The 19,699-nt window shown below is 42.0% G+C and overlaps 1 protein-coding gene across 4 annotated transcripts in view; it reads left to right on the plus strand.

Annotated features, from left to right (window-relative positions):
* The first annotated feature begins 10,389 nt into the window (after positions 1-10,389).
* Positions 10,390-19,699, plus strand: part of ddr1 (discoidin domain receptor tyrosine kinase 1) — a 37,079-nt gene continuing 27,769 nt past the window's right edge. For all 4 annotated transcript variants that reach the window (XM_054621582.1, XM_054621583.1, XM_054621585.1 and 1 more), the window contains exon 1: positions 10,390-10,837. The gene's annotated coding sequence lies outside the window, so the exon portion shown is untranslated. The remainder of the gene's footprint in view (positions 10,838-19,699) is intronic.

The following is a 19,699-nucleotide window of genomic DNA, read 5'->3' on the forward strand; positions in this document are numbered from 1 at the left end:
CTACCATTAAGTTGTCTGTGACTGTTTTCTATTTTATTTAAAGATTAATTATTAACCTGTAACCTGTTTGAGATAATGCATGTTGATTATTTAATATACTGTCAGGGAAAGTTCTTTCTCAGTCTTATTGTTTTACTAAAAAGAAGAAACACACTATGCTAACTCCCTCATTTAAAATGCACATAATTAAACTGAGAATGGATGACGCGTAAACTTTTCCTTTAAATGTTGTGACAACGTTTTCAAGATATGTGATCAAAGTGGACAGCTTGGACGAGTTTGGATAAGCTTTGTCGGACTAATTACGCCGCCTGAATGCCAAATAGAAAGTTTTGCAATAATTTTTCATGGAGATGTCGGTGCTTTATAGTAAAAATTGTGTTTTAATTAGTTGGGGGACTTCATTTTACCAAAGACAGATAATTAGTTTGATGAGATCTGCTGATACTACAGCTCCATACTCGGATCTAATTTAAGTCCTGCCAAACTTCTTAATTGGTCGATTTCCAGATGGGTGATATTTTAAGCAGATAGCTTGTGATCAAGTGAAATGAACCGAACCATTAAATTATTAATGAATAATCGAATCATTTAACAAGCTTGAGCTCTCATGCTTTAATCAAATGTAAATGATTGAATACATTAAAAAAAAAAAAAAAAAAAAAAAAAAAGCTAAATTTTGTTTGTGCAAATGAGGCCCTGTGTTATGATCTCTGTGATGACCAGGCACTCACCAGCCTTTGGCCCAATGCATTCTGGGATAGACTCCAAACTAACCTGTGTAAAAAAAGGATGGATGCATTGTCCAATATTAAAGCATATAAGCTGGTGCACCAGCAGTGTACTTTATCTAGAAGAAAACTAAAAAATGATCACATATTGTGTGTTAAGCAATGCTTGAAACAGCCTGCATGTGATTTATTTGCCTCATAAGAGGAAGAGCCGAGGGGAGAATCTCTGATGAGATGCTGCAGTGGGAAACAGTGTGTTTTCTTTTGTCATAATTGTGTTTGTTTATGAAAGCACTTCCAATTTTCATTTTCATTGCACTGTTTGTCTTACAAGACTTCATTTAATAACACAGGATGTGCATGGGAGGAAGAGCATTGTCCACTGTGCCGCTGCTTTCCTTAACCGTTAAGCATATGGATTAAATGATCACCTCTCCCGGCCTCTAATAAAAATATTTCCATAGTCATGTGTTTCAAATGTAAAACATGCTGTTGAGATTTATGTCTCATTTGAGTATTGTCTGTGATCGTCATTATGGGATGACTACTGACAGTGTTTGTCCAATTATTCACACTCTTGACGCCTATCCAATCCTCCTGTCAGAGTAAATCTGGCTGCAGCTATTATCTCATTATGTTTATCGCGACCCATTGGGCACCCGTCATGAGCGTGTTGAGACGGTTTGATGATAATCACCACTGAGGACTGCCACAATCGTTATTTACGAGATTGGAAGTGGGTGGAGATCCCCATCATCTCACATCATTTGGATTCAGTGCCAACTTGTATGGTACTCACAGACGCTTTTTGCTGACTAGATAAACTCAGAGGAGGGAAGAGAGGAATCATCTGGAATTGTTTCCGATTTGCAGCCGGAGCCATGAGCCGTTTAATTTCCCCAGCTAGAGCTCTAACTATGTTGTGGCCCTCAAACCTGTATGGCAGCAATTACTGCCAGACAAAGACCTCAGATTTACTGGAGCATGACACCATCAATTTCAGAACTGTTAATTAAATTCTGCTGTGTTGAATGTCTTGGCTGCCACACATCGGTCACGCCAAAAATGCCCATGTGGTTTGAATATTATCTTTTTTTTCTTCATGGAAAGCTTCATCATGACGCAATCAGGTTGTTGTGGGGACTCTTGTTCTCCATCCTTTCTCCCCCCCTCTTTTTATTTGCCCCATTCCTGCTCCCTATGTGACCCCCTGGCCAACCTGTGGGTGAGAACAGGGGGTAAAGAGCAAGTTTCATATGAGAGCGGGAGCATAAGCAGAGCAGGAAAATTCATTAGTCTAGTTTTTATACGGCCCCCTGAGCTCTGCACACACACACACACACACACACACACACACACACACACACACACACACACACACACACACACACACACACACACACACACACACACATCCACACACACACATGCAGGTGAGAGAGAGAGTGGGAATTTGCAAAAAGCAGTAATCAGGAGGGAGATCAACAATAGCCGCAAGTGTATAAGCGTGGGACAACCACACTGCAGTATTTCTCACTTTATTAAAATATAGTTCAAAATGTCAGCTGGCAGGTTCACCTCTGTGGTCACTAGAGGGCTATCAAAACCAGCTTTAGTATGAGTCTCTGCTGCAGTTAATAGTCAGGTGCAGCTAGATGATTGTTCACAGGTTTCTCATTTGTGGTGTTAATAGTTTGAATGTGCAGTAGGTGTTACAGCCACAATCGGTGTTTTAACCATTAGAAAGGATCCGTCACAAACTATCATGAGGGTCAGCAGTCAAAGGGAAGGCAGTGTTATCAGCCAAATTAACTATCAGAAGTAAAAGCGCTCATTTGGCAGTAAAATGTCCCCTGTGACTATATATTATATGAAATGATTGGATTGATTAATGGAACAATGCATAAGCACTATTTTACTGCTGCAGCTTGTTGATGTGGAGCTAGTTCAAACTACTAAATATACAGTCAGGTGGTTTAGTGCAGATGTTCCCAAACGCATTGAAACTGTCCAAAATGTCACAAGATAAACCTGAGGGGTCATGAGATGAAATAATGGGAGAGCAAGACAAAAAAAATGCTCTGCTACTAAAATCTTTATTACATTTTTTTGGGGGACTTCTTGTTTTATTATATTGGATACTTTGTTCTGAGAAGTTTAGAGGTGACGGTTTATTCTACAACTATACATCGTATTTTATAAGAGCAACATATGTTTTTTATCTGACAATAAAACAAACTAGTAACTCCATCTGATAAGTGTAGCGGAGTAAAAAAAGTACAATATTTTCTTCTGAAATGTAGTGTAGCAGAAACAGTGCTTGAGTAAATTTACTTATTAGTTTCCACCACTGATGAGGGTTGATTTGTGTTGGGTTCACAGATCACAGATCAGCTTTCAAACCTGCAGGGTTGTTGTTGACGCTACAAGTTTTCCTGGAGTTTGGACCCTTAGAAGTATGTGAAGTTGTGCTAGAAATCCTTAATCTGCTATGTGAGCAGGGCCACACACTTATGTCCCATACACACACACACAAACACACACAAACACTTATTTACAACTTGGGCAGTTGTCCCTCCAGTCATCGTCCTGGTACTCCCGCAGCACTGTGGGGGGGCGACAAGGCCTCTGACCTAAAGATTGGATTTCCGATCGGCTTCTTTGAATGTTGGGTTCCACTTCAATCCTCATTTACTCACATACTACGTAGGTACAATTTTAAAGGTACTTTAGTTGAGTCTTTCCATTTTAGGATCCTACATTTGACTGAAACATATTTTCTTTTTTATCTATCTTCTGTTTTTACTTAACTTTTTATAGTTACTGGTTAATTTTCAGATTAAAATTTCACAAATGCTTTTAAAATATAATGTATCGTTGAAGATTAAACCAGAGGTTCCCTACCTTTTTGCAATATGACCTCTTACAAAAGGAACCGAAAGCAGTTCCACTGTAGAGAGTACAATAAAGATTTCCCCTCTATACTAAAGCTTTAACATCAAATTAATGTTCAAGACCCAAAGAGGGCAAATTCCCCATGATTTCACAAAATAAAAACATTAGAGCAAAGTTTAAAAATAAATCTGTAGAAGAACTTTCTTTCTTACTCCATCAATCATCTCATGGCCGCTTATTTTTATCTTGTGACCCTTTGGAGGAGCTCGACCCCCAGGTTGGAAACCACTACAGTATATATAGTTAGTCGTTAGCTTCACCTGGACCACCTACAACAGAAAATACTTCTTACACACTGTTGCATCAGTTATCAATGTATCACAACTTAAATATTTAATGCAATATTAGCATTTCATTTTTCCTATTTCATAGGTACAATAATGAATATGAAGTCAATCATTCATACTGTTTACAATAATATTTATTACTTAGTTTTCTTACGGTTTATCTTATTTTATATAATCTTATAATAATCTTAAAACATCATAGATAACGAGAAATTCCTAACGAGGAACTAACATTTTTCTGCAGGAACAGTGCTTTTACTTTGATACTTTAAGTACAATTTGCTTCTGTACTCATATTTAAGTTGTTTTACTTGTAATGGAGAATGTTTTATTGGTACTTTTACTTAAATAAAATGATTTGAGTGGTTCTTCAACCACTGAAAATCAGTTTGAAAAGGCCATAGATTCTGAAAAATATGAAGAATTTGAATGAGGTTTTTGTTGGCAAAGTGCAGGTTACATCTATAGGCACAAACCTGCGTTCAAGGGGCCTTCAGCTCAAATCTTTCTCTGTCAGGTCAGATGTATAGAAAGTAGAAATCTATACTGGGGGGTTTGAACAATAGAACTCGCCCAGCTGAACGCCACACCTATATTTTGTGATAATGGCTCTGTAAACGAAGAACAAAAAAGAAGAACAAAAAACCCAGCTGGTCAACGTTTGGCAAACCGGTCCCAGCAGCATGTCATCAAGAGGTAAACTCAGAAACAATATTAGCCACAGCAGGTATTCAACACAATGTGTACAGAGCAGCTTTCCCATATTCCTCCTGCAGAGGGTCACAATATGGCAGCTGGGTTTGTTTGCTCAGAGGACTTGTGTTTGAGTGTGGAAAGGCCCTGCTCTCTGTTTGACATAGAGCCCTTCAAAACAAAAGCACTGCCAGTTCAAACTCAGATGGATTCAGTATTTGATAGTTCAGTTATAATGTAAATAGTGGCGGCTTTGTGTATTTTAATTGTTACAATGATGTGTTGTATGTGTGTGTTTCTCTGCATGGTAGTGCATGAATGAGACCACTTTGGTCACTGGCTAGTGTGTTTGTCTGTGACCCTGTTTGTGAGTTGGAGCCCATGTGTCAATAGGTATTTTTAGCACCACCTCTCACTGGATTGCAATGGCACTCATTCGCACCCCTTTGAGTCTCTCACCCCACCCGCCCCGTCGCCCTCCCCATCCACCCACTGCGTCCTCACCGGCTTCCAATCTGCCACAACATTCACTCTTACTGGAAGGACCTAGCAACAGTCTGCCTGAAAGTTTTTTCTATTTTTTTTAAGTGAGAGAGAGAGTTTGAGATCCAGCAGTGGAGACGGGAAGCAGATCAGACTTGGGTTACCACGGCAATAAATCCCTCAGGCAAGGCGTTTAAAATTGCTCCTGTATTTTAGATGAGTTTTGTTTATCCAATTTGAATATTAATTGAAATAATTAAAGGGTAGCTATAATTATATGTCTTTACACACACACACACGCACGCACACACACACACACACACACACACACACACACACACACACACACACACACACACACACACACACACACACACACACACACACACACACACACACACACACAGACCATGGGAACATGACATGGCTGTTCAGCCAAGTTAAACTACTGTTTGAGCTGTGGAAAGGCTAAACATGTAATTGGTAAAGACGGCAGGGTGGAGGGCCAGATAAAGAAGATCAGAGCACATCCGATGGTGGTTATAGTGAGTAATTCCCAAAGCTCTATTGTTAGCAACACAGAGAGATTGGAGAAGAAAGGGAGGCCATTCTTTCAACGGCTGGCTCAGACAGGTGAGGAGGGGAGAGGAGGGAAGGGGTGAGGAAAAGGGAAAAACAAAATCCTAGAGGGTTCGTGTTTGAACAGAGGGCGACAGTTGGAGTTGAGCCTCCCAAATGCCATAGCGCAGGCTGTAGTCCTCCACACTGTCAGATGTGTGTGTTCGTGTGTACAGAGGGGATTTCTTTTTTTTTTTTTTTTTGAAGGGGGGGGGGCCTGACACCCAAAAAGAGTCTGCATCCCCCTTCTCTCCCCCTCCATGTCCAGCCATGAGGAAAAGGAGACACAAGTGTGCTGCTACAGCTGAGAGGGTCTCCGGGGACGCCTGATTGTGTGACGGGTCATCTCAAACCCCCCCCCACCACACACACACACACACACACACACCAACACCCGACAGTCCCACCTCCCCTCAGCCTCCCTCCCACCTCACCCTCTCTCTCCCCACATTCCCCTGACAACACTGACCTCATCACACTTCCTGCTGCATGATCATGACACTCCAGGCAGGATTGGATTTATTTACACTTGTCTGTCTAATAAAAGGAATTGTTGTGTACACGAGCAATGTTTTGGTTTTAAAAATGAAAAAACAACTTGAAAATAGTGGCATTTCCTCTAACAACATCGTTAAAAACTAAAAATACAAACATAAGTGGAAGTTTTAATGGTAACAAGTCCTTTTTTGACTGAATGAGTTTAACAGTCTGAATCATCACTTTAGATAAAGACCATGAAGTAACAGGATGCCAATGTCGGTCCGTGCTTTGGTTTGGACTGATTCTGTCCTTATAACTTTGGGGCTCACCAGACTTATAGCTCAAAGCATTGCTATGCGTAAGATAAGAACTGCTTCACAGAGCTGCTAGCATGGCTGTATAGACTCTTGGTCTTGTTGAGAAGCTATATCAACAATCTTCAATTCTAAAAATAGAAAAAAACAACATGGAGAAAGCAGAGAGGACAGAATAGGAAAAAACAGAGAGCTCTGTGGAAAGTGAGAGGAGCTGACACGAGTGTTTTTCCACACCGAACACCTAAAAAGAATCCTCTTGGACTGTGACGCCCACCCTGAGCCCCACCTAGGAACCTCCCCCTGAGGCAGACGCTGACCCGGCGACCCCTGACACCTCCACCGCTCCCAGATCCTCTCCAGGGGCCAATCAGACAAAACCTGCCCTCGGCCTGTGACACGGATACTGACAGAGTGCAGACCGGTGACAGTAAACAGACATTAGGGGGAAACACAGGGGTGCATGTAGAGGTTTACATTTACACAGACACACATATGCACACTCTCACACATGCATACATGTATGTTTAAGTCAAACCTGGACCTGAAGTCTCACTTGTATGCAGTATTTTGTGGTAAAAGGGGCCGTTGAGTTTTTTTTGACCATTGCAAATCGGAGATATTTATTGGTTTTGGGTTTTCCAGTGAAAAAGACACTGGTGGAGACGTTTCGGAGGGAATTATGCTTGGTATGTGGTTTTACGCCGGTTCCCAACATACTGCAAGCTTCACATTCTGCAACTGATCAGAGTTGTCTGAACCTTGCAGCCCTCCACAGCTGTCAGACCATGACAGGGGGTGGAAAGACTGTGTGTTTGTGTGTGTGTGTGTGTGTGTGTGTGTGTGTGTGTGTGTGTGTGTGTGTGTGTGTGTGTGTGTGTGTGTTTTAATATGCCTTTGAGTTGAACGCTTCCATTTCTAATTCAGATGTTTGTGTATTTGACCATAGCGATGCAAGAAAGGTGATAAATTCAGAGTGTGTTTTCCAAATGACAGGCAATAGATCATCTGTCATCCCTTCCGAATAGAAAGTTTGGATGAAAATGGTAATTTTCTGCTGAATACAATAACCTTTTTCTATATAAGTGAAGATTTTAAGTTTTAACACACTTTTCTCTCTGTTGAAAACCTCCTTTCTTCTACTTGACGGACTATTGATGTTCCAGGCAAACTCATTTATTTGACCTTCTCTTTATCTTTCCTTACACATAGCACCCAGTGCTTTCTTGTCCTTGCTGACTCATAAGTGCTACGCAACTTGAACTTCTCTCTTTCTCTGTTCGTTACTCTCTCTCTCTCTCTCTCAGGGTGAATTCCTCACAGGATCAGACCTGCTTTTTATGCTCCGCTGGTTTTCACTCAAAGTGAGAATGAGTATAGAGGGAGGAGGGAGAAAAAGAGGTTTAGCAAACAACAAACTACTCCATGGAGGAACTGATTATATATTGTGAAAAAGGAAAGAAAGAGGTATGAAAAAAGATCAGTGCAAAGTGAAAGTGAGATAGAAAAAGGTCATCATTTCTGCCGGGGGATTTGCAGTTGCCTGGACAACGAACAAAGCACAGCCAGTTGGACGATGTGCACAACAGAAAAGGCTGAATAGAGAAGGGAAAGGCTTTGTAGAGGAGAGAGAGAGAGAGAGAACAAGAGCTGAGAATGACTGCACTCATCAGCAGGATAATATCTGGGATTCAGCGAGTGTTATGGATAATAATTCAAATATCCCCTATGATTTCTTCATCATCCCTTTCATTTCATATTAAGTGCAGCCACCTTTTAATTTGTTTTGCATTATTGGATAACAAGGTCCTGAAAAAAACAACAATGCCTGTATGAAACCAGAGAACCAGAAAACATTAATAAGTTATGATCACATCGCGGCTAAACTGAGAAAAGAACTCCTCCTCTGCTCGCAAGATTAGTTTTTATGTAAAGGACTGAAGGAGGGAGGCTTAACATTGAATACAGAGAGAGAGAGAGAGATAAAGAGAGAGAGAGAGAGAGAGAGAGAGAGAGAGAGAGAGAGAGAGAGAGAGAGAGAGAGAGAGAGAAAGAGAAGCCTTTTGGTTTGGTTTAGCTCCGAATTGAAAAGTGGTGAGAGAATGTTAATGATATGCAGAGAAAATAAGGCCAGGCCAGATGAAAGTCCAGCTAAATTCTTTATAAACTCAAATACTCTTGGAGAGAGAGGGAGGGAGGGATAGGGGTCGGTCTGGGTAAAAATAGTCATAATGTAGCAGAAACAAAAAAAACAAAAAGTCAATATTAAGAGCAGATATTAATCAAATCTATTAAGAATTGATTGACAAACAGAAAATATGTTGTATTTGTGTGCATGTAAATGCAGCTCATGCTGATTTTGTATCATATTGTTCTATATCTGATTACGTTTTATTCGATTTTTTCCATTTTCATCATAAAAAAAATGATGTGTATGAATAGTTGATACAAACACACATGAAAAACAAGCATAAACACACACACTTGTGTTAATTATTGAAACAAAAACATTCTCTTACTTCAATACATCAGGAGTGTAAGATGTGTTCAGATCATTACCTTTAGTAAAAGTAGCAACACCATACTTTAAAAATCCTAAAAGTCCTCCATTCAAAATTTTACTTAAGTTAAATTATAGAAGTATAAGCAAAACATGTACTCAAAGTATCAAAAATACAAGAACTCATCATGCAGATGGCTGCTGTTTAATATGTACAATATTAATGTGAAACGAACCAGTAACTATAGCTGATAAATAAAGGTATTGTAGTGAAACGTTAGTTTCCCTCTGGAATGAACAGTACATGAGTAAATGTATATTGGTTACTTTGATGCATGGCGTGAATCAATCACTTTGCTTTATTTCAGTCAAAAAGATTTGACTTAGAGACAAAACCACCTTGTTTTAGAGGATTTGTGAGATAATATGCCAATTGAAACATGTGCACACAGTACATTTATATACACACCCAAAAAAGCAACATTAGGCAGAAGAGAAAGTTGAGTGTTCCTCTTTCCTCTCTATCCAAGGTGGAGCTCAGATTCTGTTAAATGGTCTTTATTGTCCCTCGCTGCTGATTGAGTGCCATCTAAAGTTTCCCTCCTCTCAGTCAGACAAGTACCAACACATACTGTAACTCCTACAGAGAGTTTTTTTCTGTCTTTGTGTGTCTGACTGGTTCAACTTTTGATGTAATTCAGCACAAACAAACACACATGTGGCTCTTTTAAAACATGAATTCCCATTTCACTCCCGCTTTGCCTCGGTGTCCCATATCAACATCTCTCCTGGTTCCAGCTCCATTGCTGTGTTTTACACCAAACCATCCAATCTGAGTCATTATAGTCCAGGGGGCAGTAATGGTATACAGTTACACCAGCAATACTCTGTAATAAAGTTTCCTTTAGAGGTAAATACCAAGGCAGAGGGTGGTGGGCCCACATTTAATGGCACAGGCCAGATGCTGAGAGGCCAAACATAAAATTCAAGGGAGTTTACAAGTTTACATTATAAAGAAAAACCTTTTTAAAAACAGCAGAGCAACATTGCCTTACATGCAAATGGTTAACAAGGTGAAAGCACTCTGCGTGCTGCTGTATCACATGTCATATCCCCCCAAAAGAGCTCAAGTGTTGCTGCAACAAAGAAACTCCCTTCTCCCCTGAAGGCTCCTCGTTGAGTTTCATGCTACAGTGTTGTTAAGGTCATAGCTCCCGCCCACCGGACGATCTGATTGGACGGCGCTCCTGCTGGAATATTCAATCAGACACCTTGCTCGCAGACGTGATTGGACACAGCCGGTGTAGTTATGTAAATGAGCACCTGGTGGCGCCTGCTGGCCCGAGCTGCGGAGCCCCGACCGAGGCTGTAGCAGACGGGGCTCAGATTCACAGAGGGGCCGAGGAGCAGGGACCCTGGACGGGGAGTTGCTTTTTTTTTTGTTTAAAAGACACACATTACATTCTCCCTCAATCTCAATGTCGGAGACTTTTAAAACAACTCTTCCCGAGCGTGTCCAGTGAAGGTCAGGCTGCGGGTTTTAACATCAGCCGGTGCGTTCGGCAGTTTTCGGATAATTTCTTGTTTTCCCGAGTTTTTTTTTTTTGTGCCAGAGGTCGTTCAACTGAGCGCAACAGCTGCCCCGGAGCGCCGAGTGGATTATTCAGCGGGTTTGTGAGTGTTGTTGAGCTAAAAACGCAGCTTTACTTCATCCAACACAGACTCCCGTCCAAAAGTTTGGACTGCTGTCAACGCACACCTCTCCGTGTCTCTTAGGTAAAATGCTGACAAACTCCTTTTTCTTTTCTCGCCCCATGCTATAATCATATTGCATGGGGGTGGGGGGTATTTCCAGCTGTCCGTCTGTGTGTATGTCTGTGTTTAAGTCTGTGTGTAAGTCTCGGTGTGAGGCGGGCACGGACTGCTGAGGAGCGCATGTGCGGTGTAACATTGCGCACATTTGCGTGGAAGATACATTGTGGGATTCGCCTCCTGCGTAGCTGAAGTAATGTGCCAGTGTGTGCAATGGTATTACAGTCAGTTTTGCATTGTGGAACATCTCGTTTAATTCTGGGCAGAGAAAAAAAAAACCTTATTCAGAGTCCTGGTTTGTGCTGAGAATATTGTTCTCACACGTTTATCTTCAGAATAGACTTTTATTTATTCCTTCCTTCCCGTCATCATGTCCAGTTTGTATCCAGCCTGATGGCCCACTGACTCCCAAACTGTGATGTGGGTTTGGTTAAGGTGACTGTTAAACACATTCTTCACTTGCTTCACATTATTCAAACACACAAAAACCTCACAAGTCAAACAAAAGTATTTCCTCTTGGCACGTACAGCTTTAAAACTGCTGCAGCAGCCTTGAGGAATGACTCGGTGAAGTGTTTAATGTTAAGACCTCCATGCATCCAGGTGGTGGTCATCACGCCCACCGTTAACCCCGTGACCTTACAGCACCACAGGTGACCTCCAGTAAAGCCGTACGCTCTGGCTTCATTCACCTCTGGCCTTTTTTTAATGTCGTCTGGGGAGCTAATCAGTCATCTTGAGCAAACCTGGAATGATCGCAGGGCGTCCCGAAGCTGGAGAGGAGAAACTGTGTTGATAAAGAAAACATTATTCAAACTCTGGGGAGGAGCTGCCAGAGGGCTTGGACTTTGAACTGAATACACATTTTGTGTTTTTATGAGCCAGAAGAAAGGGGTGGTGAGAGTGAATCAAATACGAGGCTCAATAAATGATCCTCATCTTCTCTGTGAGCGAGTTGGTGCAGGAATCAAGAAAGAGACGTAATGTTCAGAAACTTTGTTTGTGGAAAAGACAGAAGGAGACAGAAGGAGTTGAGAATGTGGGTGAGATTGCATGTGTTACTGTTGGCAGCTTGTTCCTCTGTGTTTGTGCATGCCTTAGCGCCTGCAGAGAGAGGCGGAGGTGGCCAGATGGAGGAGTTAACAACGGGCTTTAGTGGGTGTGCAGTGCAGTGCAGCGGCCGGTCACCTTTCCCACCACCATGAAAACTGTGGATGTGGGTAGTTTGTTGGCCGGGGGACTGAGCAGGCAGTCCAGAGGAGGTGTAGCATTGTTGGAGTGTTGGGAGGAGGAGGAGGAGGCGGCGGGGGGGCTGTGCTATTTGCCAATAGATAGAGAGGCAATAAAAGGCAATTTTCCTCTCTCCCCATCCCTCCCTCTCTGCCTCTGTAGCAAAGGCAGGGGCATAAAGTGAGGAGGAGCCCTCAGTGTGGATACACAGTCCCTCACAGCAAACTGCTGGATCCCCGTCTAATGGGCATCTGGCTGCTAAGTCTCCCACAGCATCCCACGAGAGCCTTTGGCCCCGCATAGCTGCTTTTTAACAGCGGTGCAGTCCGGCAGAGGAGACGCAGAATATATTGAATAGCTGGAGAGGCCAGTTATGTGAGTATTACTGCGCACGCACGCACTCTGGGAACAGTTTTCTTTTTTTTGATTTGCATGTGTCTTGGCAGTCTGAGCAGAAAATGACATTAATTGCATAATATGATTTGTTGAGAGGTATGTACAGTGCAAACTAATTTGTCTGACAGTGTCTGGGGAAATGGCTGTTTTGTTTTTTTCTTTTGTCCGGTCCCTTAGACTCGGCAACAAAAGTCTTGGAAAGATTTTTTTTTTTATGTACAAGACAAGAAATAATTAACAAGTTTTCTCTGCGCTGTTGCATTATTGCTGGTGGTTTGTTACATGAAAATCCCACCAGATGCCCGCCTGTGTGCAAGAATGCATGCACGCACACACACACGGAGAGAAGGAGGATTTGGTCTCCCCAATGAGGAAGGTTTGTGTAGTCTTGTGGATCATTGACCTCAGTCTGTTGTCCTCCTATCTGCATCATTGTTCCGGCGGTAGCCAGGCTTTGTGACTTTGTCTTTGTGTTTCTGGTTGTTGACCGTTCTGAAAAGACTATTTAGCAGGTGGATAGGAATCCCAAAACCCAAAGACAGATCCCGCACATTAACTGACATGCATGTTTTGCACAGTTGCCTGATCTTTATGGCGATGTGGCCAGTTAACCACATAAAAGATCACAACGATGATATTTGTTGTCTTTTTATGTGACTCCCTTTACGACGATCACGTATAAGGCCGCAACTCAGTTATATTCTTTGCTTGCTCGTAATTGGCTCCCGACAGACCGATTGAGGCCATCGGAAGAATTAATTTAAGCCCAAAGACCCGTCACAGTTATTTGCCCCCCACCCCCACACTCCCTCTCTAAAGTTCCCATCAAATGGGAAATTAAACCAATTGATGGCAGGACTCTAACTGCCCACCCTGTTTTCCTAAACCAATTTCCCCTCAAGTCTAGACAGCTGGACTTTTCAGTTGCATTTGTCGTATGTGTGGTCACATGCAGAGCGAGCTTGACGAGACTGTCGGAGAAACAAACTAATGCCGTAATGGGTGGTGACACTTCAAAGCCAGACCCGGGGTGTTCTTATGCTTTAGTTGTCTCAAATCTCTATTTGAGATTTCCTCTCAGTGAATCTCTAACACTGAAGTCCTACCTTCTTTCAGATCAGGCCTCTCTCTCTCTCCCTGACATCCAGCATACCTCTGATCCTCTAATTGATCACTCTGACACTCTGTCTCTCTCTCTCTCTACATGTAACATGGAGCTCATATATCGTCTTCATCATATATCTCCTCATTCCCTTTGAAGCACCACTAGATGTTTCATTTATCTTCCCTCCCTCCCTCCCCTCAGCCTCCCTTCTCCTATCGTCCCTGTGGGTCTCCTCATTTATCTGTTTGCGTTCCTGTCGAGGGTGCCCTGCTAAGATAACAGTGTTGCTGCTTGGATGTAAGCAAACTGGGGGTTACATTTTGGCTGCTGAGTTCTTCAAATACTTTGTCACACTATCTTATCAAGATATCTCAGGACCTTGGCTTAATGCCTCTTATTAGCTCAGGAACCTGCAGAAATGCCTCTGCGTATATGCCCCAAAAAAATTAAATTGGCCTAAGTTGAGGTGTTAATATATATAACTAATGAAAAGTACAAAAATGTTGGCAAGTAACACCTCTCTTATGGGTAATTTGTCAACTGTATTACATGTTTTATATGAGTCATAAATAATAAAATCCTCTCACTAAAAGAGTTATCCACTGATTTAGCATTGCACTCCTGTAGCACTATCTGACTTTGTTGGACAATTTAGAACCAAAGGATCAAAGTTGAACCATACGATATCGTCTTTTTATTCCCATGCTTTTTCTCTTGATGTGGGTGAGTAAAATGTGTTCTGTCGATAGCAGCTGATGTGGCTTCGAGCATTGATGAGGTAGCAAGCTACCAAGGTCTGATAAGCCTCCCTCTGAAGCCTCCCTCTGAAGCCTCAAACGACTTCATAAAACCTTTTCCCACAAATGCAGCAGATCTCCCTGTACCTGTAAACACACTTTGATGTGGGAAAAATGGTGAAATCACCCTCTTTTATAAATCGTATGATGTCGATTTAAGTTAATGATCTAATAAGTAAAGGGTGCTTATGCTGAACCCTGTGAGCTGAAACCAACCGTGAATCACGTGGAGTTCTTTCACACGTCTCTACGAAAACTGGCAGTTGAAGTTATCGCTTCTGGAAAAACCAGACGAACCTTATGAAAGATGGAAACTCTGTCAAACTTAAAAGCCGGTGTGTGTGCTCTGTTTTCTCCCTCTGACTTTTTCTTTCATTTAATTTTTTTTTTTTTTTTAAAACTTCGTCTCTATTCAAATCCTCACACTCTGGTGGGGTTTTTCGTCTTTAAGTGCGAGCACACCGTGCCTCTCGTGGCTCAGAATATCACTAATAATAACTAATGGCTTCTGGGCCGGTAGGTGCTTTTTAAACCTTGTTGGAACATCGACAAAAAATTGCGTGCCACGTCCAAGGTGAACTTTGCTTTTTAGAAGTCTTCCATTCGTATGATGAATTTGAGGTGTAATGAAATCCGCTCTGAGTGGGGCGGACCTGTCTGTCGCTGCCTCCCAGGGGTTTGGAAAGGCATATTAGCACCAGGAAACTGTTGTGTGATGTGCAATTTAGCTCTTTAAAGGAGGCTTTCTGCCGAGAGGGAGGAGGAGGAGGAGGACTGCAAGTGTGATGGAGGTATCTGCCTGTGCCCGAGGCTTTTAACTGTGTGTGTGTGTGTGTGGGGGGGGGTTGTGTGTATGTGGATAGAGTTTCAGCAAAGCCCAGACTTCATATTAATCAAGTCACAACCCTTTTTGGATCCAAATTTGCTTTTCTGTGTTGTTTTGTTTTGTTTTGTTTTGTTTCCCAACTGCAGTAGCTAGATAGTAAACTGCTCAAAGAGGTTTTAAAATCTTTTCTCCCTGCTCAGCAGTGATTCATTACAGCGGAGAAGAAGACCTGTGTGAGAAGGCTGGGATCGGCATGACTGTTTTTCTCACTTTGCCTCAAAATGCTGAGTCTCACGGAACTCATTCCTGTTTGACCTGGTGACTCTGGTTTCTCTTTCTGCTCTGTTCTGTCCCACTCCAGGCCATCCCTGCTTCTTGCCCTCCCTCCCTTCTCCCGTTTCCTTCTCTCAGTTTCAAAAGCTGCTGGCTGGATGGATAATTCTCACCCTCCTGCGGGCAAAGAGTCTTCTTTGTCCCACGCTCGCTCTGTCATTCTGAGTCTTTTCGTTCGGTTACTGGAGGGAATTTTTTCCGTCCGTCTGTCCTCCTGTATCTCGTCCGCAGGCCGTTTTCTCTCTGCCCATTGTGAGAGTAGCACTGTGCTGTCACATGCCTTCCCCTTTTCTCCTTTCACCCCATCCTCCCCTCTGCTTCTCACTTGTTCTCTGACAGGTGGCAGTGAGACTGTGCAAATTGAATTCAGGGACTTGGGCTGCGGCTTGCCGTCACACTGCAGATCTAAGTCGGCCTCGGTGTCAAACTAGAACCACACACACACACTCTCTGCTGTCAAATTAACATGCTAATGCCGCCACATATCTGCTAGATTCTCATTCTAATTTTTAGACAACTTAGGTCAAACGCAGAACTAATTTCCCTCGCTGTCGTGGCTCATTTTCATGCAGCAGCGTGAAATTCTAACTTGTAATTTTCTAGTCTAGCAGGTGAGAAAGGTCTTTCATTAACTCGCTTTCACTAGAAAGTGCAGTGCCACTCCTTTCATTCCAGATGCATTCGGTAGAGAAAAATAAAAGCTCGGAACAGTTAAACTACATGCACCGACATGTATGGAACTTCAAGCCCCGAGAACCAAAACCTTTTTCCAGTTGCTGTCAATCTAAAACCAGTTTCCCAAAAGAACTTGTAACACACTCTCTTCTCTTGTTTTTCCTTTGTGTGCACAGAGAGAGGACTCCACTCTTTGATTCACACGATGCAGCTAATGAACAGCCCACTTAGTGTAGATCCCGCTGATTGCCTGAGGTGCTAACAAGGCCTCCGCTTGGTGGGGTTTTTCTTTTTTGGGTCTTGTGCTCACTGTTCTTTGACACATTTCAGCAGTCACAGAACATCTTTTGTTATATTCTAGTTCACTCTTAGCACTCTAGTTAATTTGTTTCAGGCAATCTACCTTTTTTCTGTGTTGTTTCACTCTATGTATGTGATCAGGCTTATTTCCCTTTGTTTGCTTCTGCAGATACCATGGTATTGGAGCACAATAATGCAGTCCAGATGCAATATTGTGTTTGTACTGCAGGCCCGAATTATAGATGATTTTGGATCTCCCTGTCTGGGACTTTTTGATTTGTAGACAAACCTGTAAAGGTCACCTTTTTCTCAAGCTTTTAATTGGCACATAGGTTGGACAAATTAGCTGCCAAAAATGAACATTACCAGAACAAATGCAAGCAATATAACTAGAGCTCTGGAACATTGTGTGCAGGATGTAGAAGAGGTTCTGGATACAATGAATTCTGGAAATGACCAATTAGACATCTAGTTTGTTAAGGCAACACAGATGCTTTGTGCAGAAGCCTGTTACTAAGGAATCACCAGGAACTAACTCAGGGAGCTGGATTTTTGTGGCCATATTTGAGATATAGAAAGTCTGATAGCCATATTGGCTGATATACATTTTTTTACATCACATAACTTTCATAATTATCTCTTGAATGGGTATATTAAATATTATACCCAATATAAATATAAATACCCAGAACATTTTACAGTTGAAAAATAAACTACTAATTAGTAAAGCCTTTGTGATGCTGAATATATGTGACTATTCTGTGTATTATATACATTTGAGATGTATTTTAAACTTGTGTATATGTGTGTGTAGGCCACTGACACAAATCAAGTCCCTACTATAATGTTTCTTTACCAGCCCAACGGCCCGAAAAATGTGTTTCTGGCCACACATCGTGTGTATTGCTTTGTCGCTACACTTACACCAAGGTTTGTGTGGCCGCTGTTGATGAAGGCATTCTTCATTTGCCAGACCAGCCCGGGGTAATCAGTCACCATTTGTCTCTGTCCGCCATTCAGTTATGCTGAGCAATGCTGCAACTGAGCGGCCAAGTGGACCTGCTTCCAAGTTTAAAGCAGGCAGCGAAAAAGGGACAAGATGGAAGTTCCAATCTTAAGTTACGATTGATTTCAGCTTTGTGTAGCCGCATGCCAATGTTTTACCCATTTTTGCACTAGCCTCACGCCCGGCACATGTGCTGAACTACCAACGGTGTCACTTTGTTAATTAGATTTGTTATGAGCCGTGTTGTTGCACAGCACTGCTCTGCTTTGTCTGTGTGTTTTTGAATTTGGTATTTTTGGGGGATGAAAGCTGAGCTGTGTTAATGAGTCATATGATGTTCAGCACAACTTAACTATCAACACATTTTCTTTTACAATCCTCTGTCCTTGCTTCCTTCACCGTTCTTTCACCACCTCCTACAGTCTGCCTTTAGTCACATACCACACTTTCTCCTTCTATTGTTGCTGCTGTTTAATTTGTCTTTCTGACTCAGCCACCAAAGCTGCCTTTTCCTTTAGCTCTGACTACTCTGTTTGAGTGAATCATCCATGCTTCCCTCCTGCTTACTAAACCTCTGGTACAACTCAGGAAGATCAGATTCCACTGTCCTGACTGGCACTTCCTTGTATAGATGAATATTGTGACACAGAGCTGTACCATTTGATGACTAATATGTGATCAGCACTATGACTTATAGTTTGGCATAGCAGACTTACCCCCTCAGCTTCCTGACATCTTATGGATCATTGTTGATGTCAGTGTAGGTAATTATTAGAAGTGCACCGCCTGTAATTTCAGTTTTAAGAGCGGATGTCTCCAGACTCCTTCGTCTCCATTTTCACTGACTAAGGGGGAGTAGTTGAGTTGTTTCCTTGCTTAGAGTGCAGAAATGATTGTACTGAGTGGAATTCTAATATTTAACCAAAGCAAGATCAAGAAAATTAATTCAAGATGAAAAAAGGAACCCCATGGACAGATTGGTGCAGCCAAAACCCTTCCCACTGAGCAAAAGATGATATTTAATAAATATCCTCTATTTAGTTCCTATATAAACTAGGATTTATTGGCTACAGACCATAAAAGCATCATTACATATTTAAAAAATGCATTAAAACCTGTAAATATTCAGTGTCTGCGTTTATAAAATAACTGTTTATTTTTTGTCACATACACAGATTCAGTGGGTTAGAGTGGGTCTTTAGTAATAACAAGGAAACAGTGGCCCCCCAGGGATCAGCAAACAGAAAGCCTGTTTACAGCAAATCCATCAAATGACCTTGTTTCAAAGTGTTGTGGAGTTTGAAGATTAATCCTTGCGTCCTAGTCTCCAGGACTCCAGGATTGTTGTGCGACGATCTCCCCAGGGTCCTCACACACTGACGTAAATCCAAAACAAAGAGCTCACTAGGCTCCGTCTCCCAGCAGCCTTCAGTCATGTGTAACTGAGGCAGCGTGGAACTCTTATCCAGCTGTGATTTAAGACTCCGCACTGGTCTGTGCATGGACAAGAAACAAGGTTTAAAAGTTTGAACCTGTTAACAGCAAATCATATGCCTTATATCACTGCTGACCACTTTCCAAAAAATGCAACAGTCTAGATCATTTTGCTAAAACATACTTAAAATAGGTAATTCATCACAGTAATCATGAGGCATAAGTACTTTTATTTTGTCATCAGTAAGTGGGGGAAAAAAAGTGTGTTTTGACAAGTGTCTAAAGCCTGCTAGGGGCTCTGTCAGGCTGTACAGTACTTGGGCACAGCTTTGCTAAGAGGTAAATGCTACTAATGCTAACATGCTCACAGTGACAAGGCTGCCATGCTGATGTTTAGCAGGTGACTTTTACTTTGCTCACCTTGTTTGCATGCTAAGATTTCCTTATCTGTCCTGTTCTTCAAAGACAAAGTACAGCTGAGGCTGATGGGAATATCATTAGTTTTACAGGTAGTGGAAAGGTTAAGGGATCACCAAAGTGATTACAATTCATTGTGTGGGGGACCTGAATGTATGCACCAAATGTAGTGGCAATCCATCTTTTTCTAGTTGTTTTAAGGACAAGGGGTAGATACTTCTCCAACAACTCTCTACCATATATAGTAAGGTTGGCTGCCAAGAATGATGTCATTCCAGTGATTTGTTGTTCCAAAAACCAATCATTT

This window comes from Anoplopoma fimbria, chromosome 20 (assembly GCF_027596085.1).
Source record: "Anoplopoma fimbria isolate UVic2021 breed Golden Eagle Sablefish chromosome 20, Afim_UVic_2022, whole genome shotgun sequence".
NCBI lineage: Eukaryota > Metazoa > Chordata > Actinopteri > Perciformes > Anoplopomatidae > Anoplopoma > Anoplopoma fimbria.